The following is an 18,579-nucleotide window of genomic DNA, read 5'->3' on the forward strand; positions in this document are numbered from 1 at the left end:
TAGTAAGTTTTGAGATGGGGAAGTGTGTCTCCTCCAACTATGTTCTTTTTCAAGATTGTTTTGGCTATTCAGAGTCCTTTGAAATTCCGTATGAATTTCAGGATGGATTTTTTCTAAGCATTGGCTTTAGAGTCACATGGTCTTGAGTTTGCATATTGGTTTTTTTCTCATATTAGTTATATTGTTTTGGGTCGAGTTTCAACCTATTTGAGCCTCAGTTGCATGGTCTATAAAGTGGGAATAGTAACTGAGTTTATCTTACAGAGGACTTGCGATGATTAAATGAGAGAACCCGTGTAAAGTGCTTAACTGTGGTAGAGTCAGCACTCAGCTATGCTTGTCTTTATCATTCTCATTTTGGAGAGTAGGATTAGACATACTCAGGTCTTTTCCAGCTTAATGTTACTATGATTTTAAAAACCTGAGCATAGTAGCAGTAGTAATAATATTTATTACATTGTTTTAAAATTCTTCAAAACTTTTTTTTGGAGACATAGTTTACATATCATAAAATTCCTTCATTGTAAGTGTTCAGTTTGATGTAATCATCACCGCTGTTTCCAACACCTCAAAACTTTCCTTATTTCTGTTCATTGTTTATCCCCACTTCTCCAACTGCAAGTCCTAGTATCTACTGATTTGCTTTCTGTCTCTGTAGTTTTATGTTTTCTAGAAATTTCATATAATTGGAATTACACAATTCTCAGTCTTCTGTGTCTGGCTTCTTTCACTTGCGATGTTTTTTGAGGTTCATCCATGTTGTTGCATTCTTTTTTATGGTGTATTTCCTTTGGTTCAGCCATTCACTTATCGATGGACATTTGAACTTATTTCTAGTTTGGGGCTGTTCTGAACAATGGGGCTATGAATATGATTGCTTCTTACACATGATCTTATTTACTCCTGATAGTAATCATATGAGGTAGGTACCATTATTCCTATCGTTTGGGAGAGCTTTGAGACATACAGAAGTTCAATAACTCATCGAAGGTGCAATAGTTAGAAAACTGGAGTTTTGATTCAAACCCAGGCCTTCTGACTCTAAAACACATGCACTGTGGGGCCCCTGGGTGGCTCATTTGGTTTAAGTGTCTGCTTTTGGCTCAGGTCATGATCCTGGGGTCCTGGGATCAAGCCCTGCATGGGGCTCCTTGCTCAGCGGGGAGTCTGCTTCTTCCTCATCCTACCACTCCCCCTGCTTGTGCTCTCTCTCTGTCAAATAAATAAAATCTTTAAAAAAATAAAAGTAAAACATGTGCACTAGGCCAGTGGTCTTGAAATCATTTTATTCTTGGACCGCCTAAAATTAAAAAAAAATTTCCTCCTAAAATTTTGAAAAACTTAATACCACCTTGCACATTTTTAAGTCAGCATTAGTGCCTTAACATTTCTATCATAAATGGCTGCAAAGGATGTATTTTCTGGCATAATATATGTTGTGTGTATGCTTTATAGATATAGACCTTGGAGCTGCAGACTTAATTTATGGAAAATGCCATATAATCTAATTGGCAAATTAGATTTTTAATGTCAATCATTTAGCCAAATCTGATTTGAGATGCATTCCAAATCTCAATGATTTTTGAAACAAACTTTTAAAGTAATAATAGCTAACATTTACCAAGCATCTTACTTATTGGCCACTGTTCTAATGGATTTGCATTGTCATTTTATTCTGATAACTATATGAAGTAGACATTAGCTTTATACTGACTTTACATATAAGTATACTGATTAAGGTCCTGTGGTGTGGCAGAGACAAGATTTACCTTCAGGCAGTCTGTCTCTGAACCTAAGAAGAGTATGTCCAGAGGTGGCAGGCACTTTTAGCCATTTTCCACTACACCGTACTGCCTTACAAAACTCACTCTTGGAACTAGGAGCCTGATTGTAATTTGCTGGTATAAGGAACCAGGTATAAGAATATTTAAACCCTGGGGAATTTCTGTTTATTTATTTATTAAAAAGATTATTTATTTATTTATTTATTTATTTATTTTTAAAGATTTTATTTATTCATTTGACAGAGTGAAAGACAGCCAGCAAGAGAAGGAACACAAGCAGGGGGAGTGGGAGAGGAGGAAGCAGGCTCCCAGCAGACTCTGGGATCAGGCCCCGAGCTGAAGGCAGATGCCCAACGACTGAGCCACCCAGGCACCCCGATTTATTTATTTATTAGAGAGGATATGTGCACACAAGCAGGGGGAGCGGGAGTGGGAGACGCAGCTTCTCTGTTGAGCAGGGAGCCCGACTTGGGACTTGATCCCAGGATCCCGAGATCATGACCGAAGCCGAAGGCAGACGCTTAACCAACTGAGCCACCCCGGCGCCCCTGGAAATTTCTATTTATAAGAAAAAGCATTTCTAATGCAGTAATAAAGTCTAATTTGTACATGACTTTGAGATTACTATGAGATAGCCAAGTGGTGATTTCTGGCGGGCAATTTGGACTTTCCAGGCAAAGTCTAGGCAGAAGATAGAGATGTGGAAATTATCATTGTAGAGATGGTAGTTATTGTGATTAAATTGGGAATAGATGCAATTGCCCATGTCTAGTCAGCTTTGGCTGCTATAACAAAGTAATGTGGACTGGGTGACTGGAACAGTAAAAATTTATTTCTCACAGTTCTGGAGGCAGGGAAGTTCAAGGTCAAAGTACCTTCTGATTTGGTTCCTGGTGAAGATTCTTTTGGTTTGCAGACAGCTGCCTTCTTGCTGTATCTTTATATGGCTGAGAGAGAAATCATTTCTTTTGTCTTTTCTTGTAAGGACACTAATCCCATTCATGAGGGCTCCACTCTCATGACCCAATTACCTCTCAAAGCCTCTTCCTCCAGATACCATAACATTGGGGATTAGGGCTTCAACATAAAAATTTGGGGGGTGGGTACAAACATTCATTCCATAGTACCTAGGGATGGCATGTGGATCAAGAATAGTGCTAAGAAACAGTGTGGAGCCTTGGGGGATTAGCAATATTTGGTGGACATTTATTTAAATAATATTTGAAGGTTTTGTATTTGTGTGTGTGTGTATTTTTGCACGAGAAAGACTTGAGTGTTTATAAGCAAAAAAGCAACAGTCAGTAGACTGGTAATATGGGCAAAAAAAGAAGTTGAGTCATAGAGCACTATAAGGGTAGATTATTTAAACTGTAATCTTCAACCTAGAGGCACACAAAAACATTCTAGGGAGAATATGAACATATGTATATGTATATTTTTAAATATTTATTTATTTTATAGAGAAAGAGAACGTGTGAGCAGGGGGGAGGGGCAGAAGGAGATGGAGGGAGAGAAGCAGAGTCTTCGCTAAGTGTGGAGCCTGACGTGGGGCTCAATCTCATAAGATTATGACCTGAGCCAAAATCAAGAGTTGGATGCTCAACCCACTGAGCCACACAGGCGCCTTGCATATGTATAGATTTAAAGGAATCAGTGTGCAAAACTTCACCTTCCATAAATATTCTTCTAAGAATGAATCTTGCTTCTGGGGCGCCTGGGTGGCGCAGTTGTTAAGCGTCTACCTTCGGCTCAGGGCGTGATCCCGGCGTTCTGGGATCAGGCCCCACGTCAGGCTCCTCTGCTGGAAGCCTGCTTCTTCCTCTCCCACTCCCCCTGCTTGTGTTCTCTCTCTCGCTGTCTGTCTGTCTCTGTCAAATAAATAAATAAAATCTTTAAAAAAAAAAAAAGAATGAATCTTGCTTCTAAATGTAAGAACTAGGGGTGCCTGGTTGGCTCACATTGTAAGTGTCTGCCTTTGGCTCACGTTGTGATCTTCCCATCCTGGGATCAAGCCCCACGTCAGGCTCCTGGCTCTGTGGGGTGTCTGCTTCTCCCTCTCCCTCTCCCCCCTGCTTGTGCTCTCTCTCTCTGTCAAGTGAATAAATAAAATCTTAAAAAAAAAAAAGAACTAAAACCATAAAACTTACAAGAAAATGGGGAAAGCATCATGCATTGGATTTGAAAATGATCTCCTGGGTAGGACACCAAAGGCATAGTCAGCAAAAGAAAAAATAGACAAATTGGACTTTATCAAAATGAGAAACTTTTCTTCACTGAACAACACTGTCAACAGAGTAAAAAGTCACTCCACAGAATGGGAGAAAATATTTGTAAATCACATCTGATAAGGGATTAATATCCAGAAAATATAGAAAGCTTCTAAATTCAACAACAAAAGTACAACCTGATTCAAAAATGGGCAATGGACATTTCTCTAAAAAAGGTTATACAGATGGCCGATAAGTCCATGGAAAGATGATCAACATCCTGAATGATTAGGGAAATGCAAATCAAAATGACAGTGAGATGCCACCTCACACCCATCAGGATGATGATTATCAGAACAACAGCAACAACAACGAACACCTCCAAAACAGAAAATAACAAGTGTTGGTGATGGTGTGGAGAAATTGGAAACTTTTGTTATTCTCCTAGGACTGCTATAACATGATACCCCAGATGGGGTGACTTCAGTAACAGATTTATTTTCTCTCACTCTGGAGGCTTAAGTCCAAGATCAAGGTGTCATCAGGGTTGGGTTTTGGTGAGGCCTTTCTCCTTGGCTTGCAGAAGGCTGCCTTCTTGCTGTGTCCTCACACAAACTGTTTTGTGCATGCATTCCTAGTGTCTCCTCCTTTGACACCAGACCTATTGGATGAGGGTCCCACTCTTAAGACCTCTTTTAACCTTACGTTCTTAAAGGCCCTCTCTTCAAATACAAGCCCATTGTGGGGCTAGGAGTTCAGCATATGAATGGGGTAGGGAGGGGCACAATTCAGTCGGTGACAGAACCCTTGTGCTCTGTTGTTGGGAATGTAGAATGGAGAAATTGGTGTGGAAAACAGTATGGTGATTCCTCATAAATTAAAAATAGAATTACCATGTGATCCAGCCATTCCACTTTTTAAAAAAATATTTTATTTATTCATTTGCTAGAATACAGGCAAGGGGTGTGGCAGGGAGAGGGAGAGGCAGGCTGCCTGCTGAGCAGGGAGCCCAATGTGGGGCTTGATCCCAGGACACTGGGATTGTGACCTGAACCAACGGCAGACGCTTAACTGACTGAGCCACTCAGGTGCCCCTAAAGCAGCAATTCCACATATGGATATATGTCCAAAATAATTGAAAGCAGAGTCTCAAAGAGTTATTTGTACACCCAGATTGGTTATTCACAGTAGCTAAAAGTTGGAAGTAACCCAGGTGTCCATCAGGGGATGAATAGATAAACAAACTTTGGTGTATACATACAATGCAGTATTACTCAGCCTTAAAAAGTAATGAGATTCTGGGGCTCCTAGGTGGCTCAGTCAGTTAAGCATCATTGGTGCAGGATCTTGATTTCAGTTCAGGTCATGATCTCAGGGTTGTGAGGTTGAGCCCTGCATTGGGCTCCATGCTGGGGGTGGAGCCTGGTTGAGATTCTCTCCCTCTCTCCCTCTTTAGGGGAAAAAGAAATATGTGTGTGTGTGTGTGTGTTTAAAAAAAAGTAATTAAATTCTAATAGATGCTGCAGTGTGGCTGAACCTTGAAGATATTATGCTAAGTGAAATGAGCCAATCATAAAAGGACAAATATCGTATGGTTCCACTAGTATTATAAGGTACATAGAGTAGTAAAAATCATAGAGACAAAAAGTAGAATGGTGATTGCCAAGGACTGGGTTGAGAGGGGAATGAGGAATTACTGTTTAATGAATACAAATTTTCAGTTTTGCAAGATGAAAAAAGTTCTGTGGATGGATGGGGATGATGGTTATGTAACATGAATGTATTTAATGCCACTGAACTATACACTCACATATGGTTAAAATGGTAAATTTAATATATAAAATTTTTTTTTTTTTTTTTTTTTTTAAAGATTTTACTTATTTATTTGACAGAGAGAGAGACAGCCAGCGAGAGAGGGAACACGAGCAGGGGGAATGGGAGAGGAAGAAGCAGGCTCATAGCAGAAGAGCCTGATGTGGGGTTCGATCCCGTAACTCCGGGATCACGCCCTGAGCCGAAGGCAGACGCTTAGCCGCTGTGCCACCCAGGCGCCCCAATATATAAAATTTTTAAAAAGATTTTATTTGTTTATTTGAGAGAGAGAAAGCAATGGGAGAAGGAGAGGGAGAGGGACAAGCAGACTCCACGCTGCGCGCAGAGCGCAGCGTGGGGCTTGATCCCAGGACCCTGGGATCATGACCTGAGTCGAAATCGAGTTGGATGCTCAATTGACTGAGCTTACCCAGGTGCCCCTTTGGGTTTGTCCCATTTTTTTTAAGCTATTTTGAATAAAGCTGTTGTGAACATTTTTGTATAAGTTTTCATTTATCTTAGGTAAATACTTAGAAGTGAAATTGCTGAGTCATAGGGTAGTGTTGTCAGACCAGTTTCTAAGGTGGTTGTACCATCTTGTATTCTTTCCAGCAGTGTATGAGCTCTGATTGCTGAAAATCCTTGTGTATTTGCTTTCATAAGTCTTTTTAATTTTAGCAGTTCTAGTGGGTGGGTATTAGTATGTCATTGTGGTTTAATCTGTTTTCCTTATGACTAATAATAGTAAGCATTTGTCAGATGTGTGTTACAAATATTTACTCATGTTCCATAGTTTGCCTCTTCATTTTTTATTTTTTTTTTTAAAAGATTTTATTTATTTATTTGACAGAGATAGAGACAGCCAGCGAGAGAGGGAACACAAGCAGGGGGAGTGGGAGAGGAAGAAGCAGGCTCATAGCAGAGGAGCCTGACGTGGGGCTCGATCCCACAACGCCGGGATCACGCCCTGAGCCGAAGGCAGATGCCCAACCGCTGTGCCACCCAGGCGCCCCAGAACAGGTTTTAATTTTAATCTTTTTCTTTATGGTTAATGCTTTTGGATCTTTTATAGAAGTCTTTGCTGACACAGAGAACAAAAAGACTTTCTCCTGTGTTTTCTTTTAGAAGCTTTATAGTTTTAGCTTCTACATTTATCTCTGATCCATTTTTAATCAGCTTTTAAGTGTGGTATGATGGTAGGCAAGCGAGTGCCATCAAAGCGGAATCAGGATATGGTTCTGGAGAGGGAGCCTGAGAAGCAGATGCCACATCTAGGGATGGCAGCAGGCATGTAAATTCCCCATTCCAAATCTGAGGACTCTTTAGAGGCCCTGTAATTGCAATCAATACACTTAAAAATCTTTTAACGGAAAATTTTCAAGGAACAAGGGTGCTGCCAACAGCCACTGATTCAAGCAGCCACTGATTCCCACAGTGCATATTAAAGTTGCTACTGTTTAGGGGCGCCTGGGTGGCACAGCAGTTAAGTGTCTGCCTTTGGCTCAGGGCGTGATCCTGGCGTTGTGGGATCGAGCCCCACATCAGGCTCCTCCGCTGGAAGCCTGCTTCTTCCTCTCCCACTCCCCCTGCTTGTGTTCCCTCTCTCGCTGGCTGTCTCTGTCAAATAAATAAATAAAATCTTTAAAAAAAAAATAAAGTTGCTACTTTTTAAAAACTCAGAGGTAGATATTATTTGGTAGGTGCTCAAATCAACCTTTGCCTGTTGATGCTCCCTTGATGTTCTTAGCTGAGTGTCCTATTATAGGGCCCAAAGCATTTACTTTGGAAAAAATTAGAGTGTTTGGTGCAGGATCAAGCCGCTGCATACTGCAGATAGAATAGGACCCCTGGTTCTGCTTTGTTGGCTTTTGGAACTGAAATCATGATTAAAAAGGGTGGCCCTGGGTTTATAATTATGCCGTAGAGGTAAAATTATTGGACCTTTGCAAGATGGACCACAGTGGAAGGGTTTGCCAAGAATGTTTTCATTTATTTGTTTATTATTCTTTAAAAAAAAAAGATTTTATTTATTTATTTGAGAGAGAGCGAGCACACATGTGAGCGGGAGGAGAGGGAGAGAGAGAATCTCAAGCAGTCTCTCTGCTGAGTGCGGATCTCACGGCCCTGAGATTATGACCTGAGCCGAAATCAAGAGTTGTATGCTCAACCAGCTGACCCACCCAGGCGCCTCCTAAGAATGCTTTTATTAATGAAGAATGAAAGGTGGAGGAGGCTCCATAACAATCAGCTGCAATAACTGTACCAACCATAAAGAGTGCTGACCTACAGTGGGGGTCTTTCTTGCCAAACACATTGGTCGGCTTCCAGGAAACCAGTCTTTAGGTTCTGGGGGAGTGTGGTTGCAAAGTTCAATGGAAGGGCATCACTAGGAGTGTAGCCTATAGCTTAGTATAATGCTTACCATCTCCAGAAGCAGCCGACGCCTGTTCAACTGCTATTCATATGGAACCATTTTTCACTTCAATCTTCAAAATTCTCATTTGACTTTTTACTACTCATCCACATCTGTACCTGCAGCAGTTTCATATGCTAGTCTTCAGAGCTCACCAAGGGGTCCTTTTACTGATTGGTGGGTAGCGTGTGTTGGGGGTGGGATCTGGGCAGTTTAGGTACAGGCCCTTCTGTTCCATTGATCTGTTATGTTCATCCTTACGCCAGTGCCACACTGTCTTGATTACTGTAACTTTGTATTAAGTCTTAAGATCAGGAAGTGTGAGTCTTCTAACTTTGTTATATATACAGGCATACCTTGTTCTGTTACATTTTGCAGATACCGCATTTTTTACAGATTGAGGAAGGTTTGTGGCTACCCTGAGTTGGGCAAGTCTATCAGTGCCATTTTCCACCAGCGTTTGCTTACTTTGTATCTTTGTATCACATTCTCAGGATATTTCAAACTTTTCATTGTTATTGTGTTTGTTATGGTGATCTGTGATCAGTGGTTACAATTTGCTAAAAGCTCAGATGATAGTTAGAATTTTGTAATTAATGTATGTACATTGTATTTTTAGACAGAATGCTATTGCACACTTAATAGACTACCATACAGTGTAAACATTTACATGCACTGGGAAGTTAATTTCACTCACTTTATTGCAGTATTCACTTTATTGTAGTAGTCTGGAACCAAACCTGCAGTATCTCCAAGGTATGCCTGTATTCTTTTCTGTTTTGCACAGATGATATGCATATTACCAATAGTATTTTGCACTAATGGCTTATCCTAGACCAGTTAACATAGCTACCTCATTTTTTTTTTTTGAGAATCACATGGCATTTCAATAGTGCAGTATATTCTTTTGATGTACATTTAGATTTTATAATCTTTTGCTACATACAAAGAGTGCTGCACTGTGTTTGTAAACATGTCACCTCACACTGTAAGTTTCTAGAGAATGAATTCTTGGAGAGGAACTGGAAAGTTTGGGTAATATGCATTTAAAATTTTGTGAAATTTAGTTTTCCTTGTAACTGACTTTTCATCCTCATCGGTTGGAAAAGATACTTATGTGGCATCTTTTTATATCCATTGAGACCTGTTTGTGGTTTAACAAATTGTCCATTCTGGAGACTGTCCCAGGTACACTTGAGAAGATGTGATTCTGCTACTGTTTTGTAGAATGTTTGTATGTTTCTGTTAGGTCTAATTGGTTTATTGTGTTCTCTGTTTCCATTTATTCTGTTTGGTTGACCTGTTATTGAAAGTGGGATTTCAGGTCTCCAGGTATTAGAGAACTGTTTATTTTTCTCTTCACATGTCTTCAGTTTTTGCTTCATGTATTTTGAAAGTGTTATACGCTTAATATTTATGATCGTTTTATCTTCTTGCTGTATTTTTTGAACCTTTTAATTAATATATAATGTCTTCCTTTGTCTTTCATAAACTTTGGATTCAAAGTCTGATTTGTCTTATATTAATCTAGCTCCTCAGCTTTCATTTGGTTACTATTTGCATGGAATATGTTTTCCATCTTTTCACCTTCAACCTATTTGTGTCTTTGGATCTAAAGTGAGTCCCTTGAAGCATATACAGCTTATACAGTTATACATATATAGCATATGCAGTTGATCCTTGAACAACACGGTGGGTTGGGGTGCTGACTCCATGTACTGTCGAAAATCTGTGTATAACTTTTGACTCCCCCAAACTTAACTACTAATAGTTACTGTTGACCAGAAGCCTTACAGGTAAGATAGTCAACACGTATTTTGTATGTTATGTGTAGTACATAACTGTATTCTTAAAATAAAGTAAGCTAGAGAAAAGAAAACGTTATTAAAATCATAAGAGAAAATACATTTAAAGTATTGTAATGTTTTTCTTAATACCATACATTTACATTGTTAGTTTACAAAATGAATTGTTAGTACCAATATCGATATTGTCTTTTTTTTTTTTTTAAGATTTTATTTATCAGAGAGAGAGAACACAAGTAGGGGGAGCAGCAGAGGGAGAGAAGCAGGCTCCCCATGGAGCAGAGAGCCTGACATGGGGCTTGATCCCAGGACCCTGGGATCATGACCTGAGCGGAAGGCAGACACTTAACTGACTGAGCCACCCAGGCCCCTCGATATTGTCTTATATGATAAAAACGCTATAGATGTTTATACATATTACTGAAATTAGACATCAAAAATGAAATTATTGGAGCACCTGGGTGGCGCATTCGGTTGGGTGTCTGACTTGATTTCAGCTCAGGTTCTGATCTTAGGGTCATGAGATTGAGCCCCCCACCCCCTGCGCTCAGCAGGGAGTCTACTTCTCTCCTTCCTCTCCCCCTGTCCCTCCCCTTGCTCATGCTTGCACACGTGTGCACTGTCTCTCTAAAATACATAAATAGGGGCGCCTGGGTGGCACAGTGGTTAAGCGTCTGCCTTCGGCTCAGGGCGTGATCCCGGCCTTATGGGATCGAGCCCCACATCAGGCTCCTCTGCCATGAGCCTGCTTCTTCCTCTCCCACTCCCCCTGCTTGTGTTCCCTCTCTCGCTGGCTGTCTCTATCTCTGTCGAATAAATAAATAAAATCTTAAAAAAAAAATAAAATAAAATACATAAATAAATATTTTAAAAAATGAGAAGATTCTGTGAAAAAGAAATTCGTATTTATTTACAGGTATAATGATTCATGCATCGATACCAAAGAAGCAGCAGTATAATTGCTTCATGGTAGCCTAGCCTATGCATTAATGAATGAATCATTGTAAAATTTTTATGGTATGTAATATTACAGTCATATTCATAATACAGTATTAGAAACACTGTTCGATTTTAAAAATACCCGTGATGACAGGCTGACGTGCAGTTTCTCCAATTACAGGAGAAAGAGGCATACTGTATGGTAATGTAATTCTTTGAAAGCAGTGTTCTAAAACGATAAGAAAGCTAACAATATTAATTTTCTGTTAAATATCACTCATCTCTCCACTTCCATTCAAGTCTTGTACATGATGTTCTACATAATGAATATTTGGGTGATGATGACACAAAATATCTCACATGGTTCTTGCCATACAGTTATTATATTTTCACACAAAGACACAGACATATACAACAGGTAAGTTAATTAACTGTTCAGCATGGGGGTTGGTCTCGCCCTCTCAAGTGGCAGAGGTAGAAGAGGTGGAGGAGGTGGAAGTAGAAAGGCCTGCACGCTGTTAACTTTATGGAAGTACATCCTAATTTCTGACCTTTTTGGTTTCTAGTTTCTCGAAAATTGTTTCTATGGCGGTACCACAGTCCTTCTTCCACTGTTTGCTTTAGTTTCAGTGCTTGTACCTTAGAAGGGTTATATCATCAAAGAAGTCGAAAGAGTCTTGAATAATCAGAATGCTTCTGTCAGATGTCTGATATCAATTTGTTTTCTGGGACTGCTGCTTCTACATTTTTTTAAAAAAAGATTTTATTTATTTATTTGAAAGGGAGAGAGAGAGAGCACGTATGAACAGGGGGAAGGTCAGAGGAAAAGGGACAAGCAGACTCCGTGGTGACCAGCAGGACTCCATCCCAGGACACTGAGATCATGACCTGAGCCAAAGCCAGACTCTTAACTGACTCAGCCACCCAGGCACCCCATGTTTCTTCTGCATCTTCTTCCTCTTTGTTGGGCATGCTTTGGAAGTACTCATCTCCATCAGGTCATCTTATTTCTCAGGCGTGGTGTGTGTTAGCACTTGAATTTCTCCAAGATCCATATTTTGAAACACTTCACCTTTTTTATCCACTCTTTCATGATTTCCTTGATTGGCTGTGTTGTAAATCCTGTGAAGTCATCACAACATCTGGACACAGTTTTCTCCAACAGGAACTTACTGTTTCAGGCTTAATGGCTTTCATGGCTTTTCCTATAACAATGGCATCTTCAGTGGTGTAATCCTTCCAGACTTTTGGGGTGCCTGGGGGACTCAGTTGATTGAGCGTCTGACTCTTGGTTTCAGCTCAGGGCGTGATCTTGTGGTTGTGAGATCGAGCCCCATGTGGGGCTCTGCACTCAGCACAGAGTCTGCTTCAGATTCTCTCTCCCTCTCCCTCCCACTCTGCTCCTCTCCTTGCTCACACACACTCTTTCTCTAAAGTAAATAATGAAATGTTAAAGAAAAAAATCCTTCCAGACTTTCATGATGTTCTATCAGAGTTCTCTTTCGTAGCTTGACAGTCCTTTCCATAGAGTACCATGTATAATAAACCTTTAAGGTTCTTATGAACCCCTGATCTAGAAGTTGGATTAGAGGTGTGTTTGGGGGCAAGTATAGACCACTTTGACACCTTCAGTGTTGAACTCCTGGGGTTCTGGGTGGTCAGGGGCATTGTCTAATATGGAAAGAACTTTAAAAAGAGAGTTCTTACCATCAAGGTACTTCCTGACTTCAGAGAGGGTTCTTGTTCAGTCCTTCTTCTATAACCAAAAGACTGGCAGCGTTGTTTATCTTTTCCCTTCAAGGCTTGGGGGTTAGCAGCTTATGAATCATGAACCAGACTCAAAACAGTAGAGTTAGCCTGTATCTTCTGGCCTTATATCTTGGTGCTCTCTTCTCTTCTTTACTAATAGATGTTCTTTGTGGCATTTTTTCTCCCCAGAGAAGGGCACGTTCATCTGTATTATAAACCAGATGGCCTTTGTCCTCAGTGATTTTATTAGTGGCCCTGAGAACTCAACTGCTTCTTCTTGGTTGGCAAAAGCTGCCTCTCCTGTTATCTTGACATTTTTTTAAGCCAAACCTCTTTCTAAAATTATCAAACCATCCTTTGCTGGCATTAAATTTTCTAGTTTTAGATCCTTCACCTTTCTTGCTTTAAGTTGTCATATAATGACTTTGCTTTTTCTCAAATCATATTAAAGCCTGTAAGTATGCCTTTCTTATAGCAATCCTGCACCCACATAAAAGCTGCATTTTCAATATGAAATGAAAAGATATCTTGCAAAAATTACAAGGGTTTCATGCCTGCTGGTGTAGCGGCAGTGACGGCTTCGTAAATTTTCTTTTCTTTTATCATGGTCCTGACACTGGATCCATTTATCTTGAAACAGCAGGCAACTGCAACCGCAAACCTCTGTGGTACATATCAAGCAATTCAACTTTTTCTTGTAATGTCATGACTTTACTCTGCTTCTTGGGAAGACTTTCAGCATCACTAATGACACTTCGTATGGGTCCCATGGTGTTATTCAAGGTTTATGGTGTTGCATTAAACATGATGAAAAATGCAGGAGAACTGGGAGAAATCACTTTTTATTGTGATATGCAATTTGCCAGAAAGACTAACTGCCTCTGCAGGCATGAATAGTGTCACTTTTTTTTTTTTAAGGGGATACTTGCAACACTTGAGCTCGCTGTGATAGCAGCAGAAGGTGACTGTGAAATTATTACAGTGGTACAGTATGTGCTACAGTTAATTTTTTGCAATTATGATTTAATACAGTTTCTTTACATTTGTTTACATTTTTCTCAACTGCAAATGGTACCACTTATGGTCTGTGAGTTTGTAAGTTTTGATAAATTTTAACTTTAAAAAAAAGGATTTATTTACTTTAGAGAGAGAGTGCACACGTGTGAGTGGAGGGAGGGGCAGAGGGAGACAAGCAGACTTCCTGCTGAGTGGGGAGCCCAACACAGGGATCCATCCCAAGACCCTGAGATCCTGACCCAAGCCAAAATCAAGAGCTGGATGCTTGACTGAGCCACCCAGGCGCCCCAAATTTAACTTTTTATATAGTTTTATCATTTACTACAATGATAAATGTAAATGATAAAATGGACTAATGATAAATGATAAAATAGACTAATATCTACATATATTTTATGTATACTTATTATATATATACTTAGCTTTTTCTTAGTTTTATTCAGTATTTTTAGGTTACATGGTTCATCTGCAAGTTTTCAACTTAGTCATAAATCTTCCAAAATTTTTCCACTATATTTATTGAAAAAAAATCTGAAAAGTAGACTCACAGCAGTTCAAACTTGTGTTGTTCAAGGATCAGCTGTAAGTTAGATCATGTTTTTTTATTTATTCTGCCCATATGCTCTTTTGATTGGAAAAGTTTAAACTCTTTACATTGAAAGTAATTATTGATAAGGAAGGACTAATGCCATTTTGCTCTTTGTTTTCTATATGCCCTATAGCTTTTTTTTATCCTTCATTTCTTCTGTTGTTACCTTCTTTATGTTCAGGGGTTTTTTTGTTTGTTCGTTTGTTTGTTTTGCAGCAAAATGTTTTGATTCCCTTTGCAATTTCTTGCATGTGTATTCTTTGTGGTTACCATGGGAATTACATTTAACATCCAACGGTTATAACTTAATTTGAATTTAGGTCAACTGAAGTTCAGTAGCATACAAAAACTCCACTTCTGTACAGCTTCTTCTCTGTCTGTTTTCAGTGTCACAGCTAACATCTTTATAAATTGTGTCCCCGGTAATGTAGATTAAGAATTGTTTTTTATGCATCTGTCTTTTATTATTTATTTATTTTTGGTGCAAAAAGGTGTTTTTATTAAAGCGTGGTAACAGGATGTGTGGGCAGAAAGAGCTGCCTGTGCACCTGTCTTTTAAATCATGTGGAAAATAAAAAGTGGAGTTATAAACCAAAGTTACAATAATACTAGCTTTTATAATTGGCCCTGTGTTTGTCTTTACCAGAGACCTTTATTTCTTCATATGGCTTTGGTTACTGTTTAGCTTCTTTGTCATTTCAACTGGAAGAACTCCTTTAGCATTTCTTGCAGGGTTCATCTAGTGGTAACGAACTCCTTCAGCTTTTGTTTACCTGGAAATGTCTTAATTTCTCCCTCATTTTTTGGAGGACAATTTTGTTGGATATAGAATTCTTGATTGGCAGTTTGGTTTCCCCCCTCTTAGTATTTTCAGAAATTGATCGCTACCTTCTGGCGTCCAGGGTTTCTAATGAGTAATTGGCTGATAATCTTATTGAGGATCTCTTGTCACTTCTCTCTTATTGCTTTGAAAATTCTGTCTTTGATCATAATGTGTCGGATGTGAGTTTATCCTACTTGTACTTCATTTATTTATTCTTTAAAAAGATTTATTTCAGAGAGAGAGAAAGCTTGAGCTTGTGCATTGCACACAAGTGGGGGGGAGGGGCAGAGGGAGAGAGTCCTTAAGCAGACTCCCCACTGAGCATGGACTGGACTGAGGGGCTCCATTTCACCACCCATGAGATCATGACCTGAGCTGAAACCAGGAGTTGAGTGGTCAACCAACAGGTGGCCTCCTATATTTCATTTAGCTTCCTAAATTTGTGGATTCATATCTTTCATAAAATTGGGGAAATTTTTCTTTTTTTTGGCCGTTATTTCTTCAAATAATCTTTCTGCCCTTTCTCTTCTCTCCTCCTTGAACTCCCTTCTCATTTATTACATAATCATTGCCAGTTTGACAGCATCTCCAGGCCCCATAGGTTTTGTTCATCTTTGTTCATTCTTTTTTTCTTTCTGCTCTTCAGACTTCATAATTTTAACCCTCTTCTCTTCAAGTTTGCTGATTTTTCTGCCTGCTCAAATCTGTTGAACCCCTCTAGGGAACTTTTAATTTCAATTATTGTGCTTTTCAGTTCCAGGTTTTTTATTCCACTGTATAAATTTCTGTCTCTGTAAATAGTCTCATTTTGCTTTTACATTGTTTTCCTGATTTCCATTAGTTCTTTAAGCATAATTAAGGTAGTTGTTAGAAAGTCTTTGTCTAGTAAATCTGATATATGGGTTTATTAGAGATAGTTTCTGTCAATTTATTTTGTTTCTTTGAATGGGCCGTATTTTCTTGTTTCTTTGTATTTCTTTCTTGTTGTTTTCTTTGTTTCTTGTGATTTTCTTGTTATTAAAAATCAGGCATTTGACTATCATAATATGGTAACTCTGGAAATCAGATGTTTCCTTTTGTTGGAGTTTCCTGATTTGGGGGGGGGAAGGATTGTTGAAGACTGTATTAGTCTGTTTTGAGGCTTTTTCTATTTTGCAAAGACTGTTCCTTGTGATCACTTTGTGATCACTGATGTCTGCTCTGTTAGGTCATGTTCATCTCACGTTTTTGTGAATACCAAAAGCTCAAACAAATGAAAACGAACAAAGAGGGGCGCCTGGGTGGCACAGCGGTTAAGCGCTTGCCTTCAGCTCAGGGCGTGATCCCGGCCTTATGGGATCGAGCCCCACATCAGGCTCCTCCACTATGAGCCTGCTTCTTCCTCTCCCACTCCCCCTGCTTGTGTTCCCTCTCTCACTGGCTGTCTCTATCTCTGTCGAATAAATAAATAAAATCTTTAATAAAAAAAAAAAAGAAAATGAACAAAGAACACCAACAGAAACAAAGAGAAAAGCAGAAAAATGAATAACCACCTCTGTCTGTTTTTGCATATTGGTTCTGTGCTGGGGCATTTGTTCAACATTTAGCTAGGCTTGCTCTGGGGATTGGGATCAGCCAGAGGTGAAAGCTTAAGGTCTTTTCAGGTCTTGTCTCATCATGTGTCTGGCCTGGGTGTGCGTGTAGTTTTCTAAAATTTTCCCTGTGCTTGTTGCTTTGGAATGTCCTAATTTCCCAAAGTGTTTTCACCCCAGCTTCCCCATTATCTGTGAGTCTGCTTTGCAGCTCTTATTAGCAATGCTTGCCCCATCCCTACCCACCACTAAAGTTCTGAGTTAGGTAAAACAGAGACAAGCACCAACACTTCACATCAATCCTTCAGCTGTCTCCCAGACAGATTAGAAGAGATGTGCACAGTAATCTGCAAATCACGTTTTCCTCTGATTTGAAGGAGGGAGCTGGGAACTGGGCTGCCACTTTTTCAAGACCAAAACCTTTGTCCGTGCAAGGGTGGGTGGAACAAGGATGAGTAAAAACACCACACAACTTCACAATTATTTTGAAGACAGCTTTTTCTTGATTGAGCATTCTCTTGGTTGTTGTACACCTTTGGCTGTTTTCTAAGCTCCAGCAGAGCTGGCTCAGACATTTGCTGCTGTTTTTTGATGTTTCTATGGAGGAATGAGACTTTGGAACCTCCTCATTTGCCATTTTGCTGAAATGTGGTTTGTCTTTTCACTCCTTTGGAAGTGTCCTTTGCGCAAAAGCTTTTTATTTTGATGAAGTCCACTTAATTTTTTCCTTGTGCTTTGGTGTCATTTAAGAAACTATTGCCAAATCCAAGGTAAAGAAAGTTTCCATCTTTTTTAGTAGCTGCAGCAAAGGTCCTGGAGATGACTTCTCAGCTTGACTTGGGTTGCATGCCCATTTTTAGTTTTAATTTTATTTATTTTTTAGCAGGAGAAAATTAAATTTAGTATCATATATATGAAGACTCCATGCAGACATGAAATTCCCTAGGCAGTCTGGCAACACGAGGTTTATATGACATACTGAATAAGGAGAGGGTTAGGGGCCTGAGGGTACAAAGGAGAGGAAGACCCTTAGCAGAAAGGTGAGAAGAGATTTTTGGTAAAGAGGAATCTCTGTTAATAGTTCTCTCTTCCTGATACAGTCATACAGTTAAGGAGGTAAAGAGCTTTTCCTGCTAGGTTTTGATTTGTTTTAATTCCAAATACTGTTTATCTCGTAGTGTGGTACATCTTGGTACATGCCCATTTTTAGAGCAGTTACTGTAATGAGAGTGGTAGACTATTCTGATTGACTAGGCTGGATTGCGTAGGATCAGCCATGGGCTGAGAATGGTGTTAATGTTAAAGATGTGGTTTCCAAAAAGGAAGGTAAATGGATGATAGAAAAATTAGTAAATATTTAGTAAATGTAAAGCTTTCTTAGTACATTGAGAAATTTATGATGCCCCAGAGTACACTTTTCTTTTTAAACATTTTATTTATTTATTTGAGAGAGAGAGAGTGATCATGAGTAGGGGAGAGGGGCAAAAGGAGAGGGAGAAGCAGGATTCTGGGATCATGACCTGAACTGAAAGCAGACACTTAACTGACTGAGCCACCCAGGCTGCCCCCCACAGAGTACACATTTTTAATTAAAAATGTATTTCTCTGGGGGGGGGCGCCTGGGTGACTCAGTCGGTTGAGTGTCCAACTCTTGCTTTTGGCTCAGGGTCATGAGATCAAGTCCCATGTTGGGCTCTGCTGCTGGGCATGGAGCCTGCTTGGGATTATCCTCCTCTCCCACTGCTTCCCCCCCCGCCCCGCTCACTTTCTCTCTCAAAAAAATGTATTTCTCGTGTTAAAAATTAATAAGTAGGGGCGCCTGAGTGGCTCAGTCGATTAAGCGTCTGCCTTCAGCTCAGGTCATGATCTC

The 18,579-nt window shown here is 39.7% G+C and overlaps 1 protein-coding gene across 2 annotated transcripts in view; it reads left to right on the forward strand.

The window, feature by feature from the left end:
* RBM6 (RNA binding motif protein 6) overlaps nt 1-18,579 on the forward strand; it is a 103,650-nt gene that overhangs the window by 3,569 nt on the left and 81,502 nt on the right. The window contains exon 1 of one of the 2 annotated variants that reach the window (XM_034658348.1): nt 6,776-6,823. The exons of the other annotated variant lie outside the window; for it this stretch is intronic. The gene's annotated coding sequence lies outside the window, so the exon portion shown is untranslated. Of the gene's footprint in view, nt 1-6,775; nt 6,824-18,579 lie in introns of those variants that run through there. 2 annotated transcript variants of the gene reach the window in all.

The sequence above is a fragment of the Ailuropoda melanoleuca genome, chromosome 4 (genome assembly GCF_002007445.2).
Source record: "Ailuropoda melanoleuca isolate Jingjing chromosome 4, ASM200744v2, whole genome shotgun sequence".
Classification (NCBI taxonomy): Eukaryota; Metazoa; Chordata; class Mammalia; order Carnivora; family Ursidae; genus Ailuropoda; species Ailuropoda melanoleuca.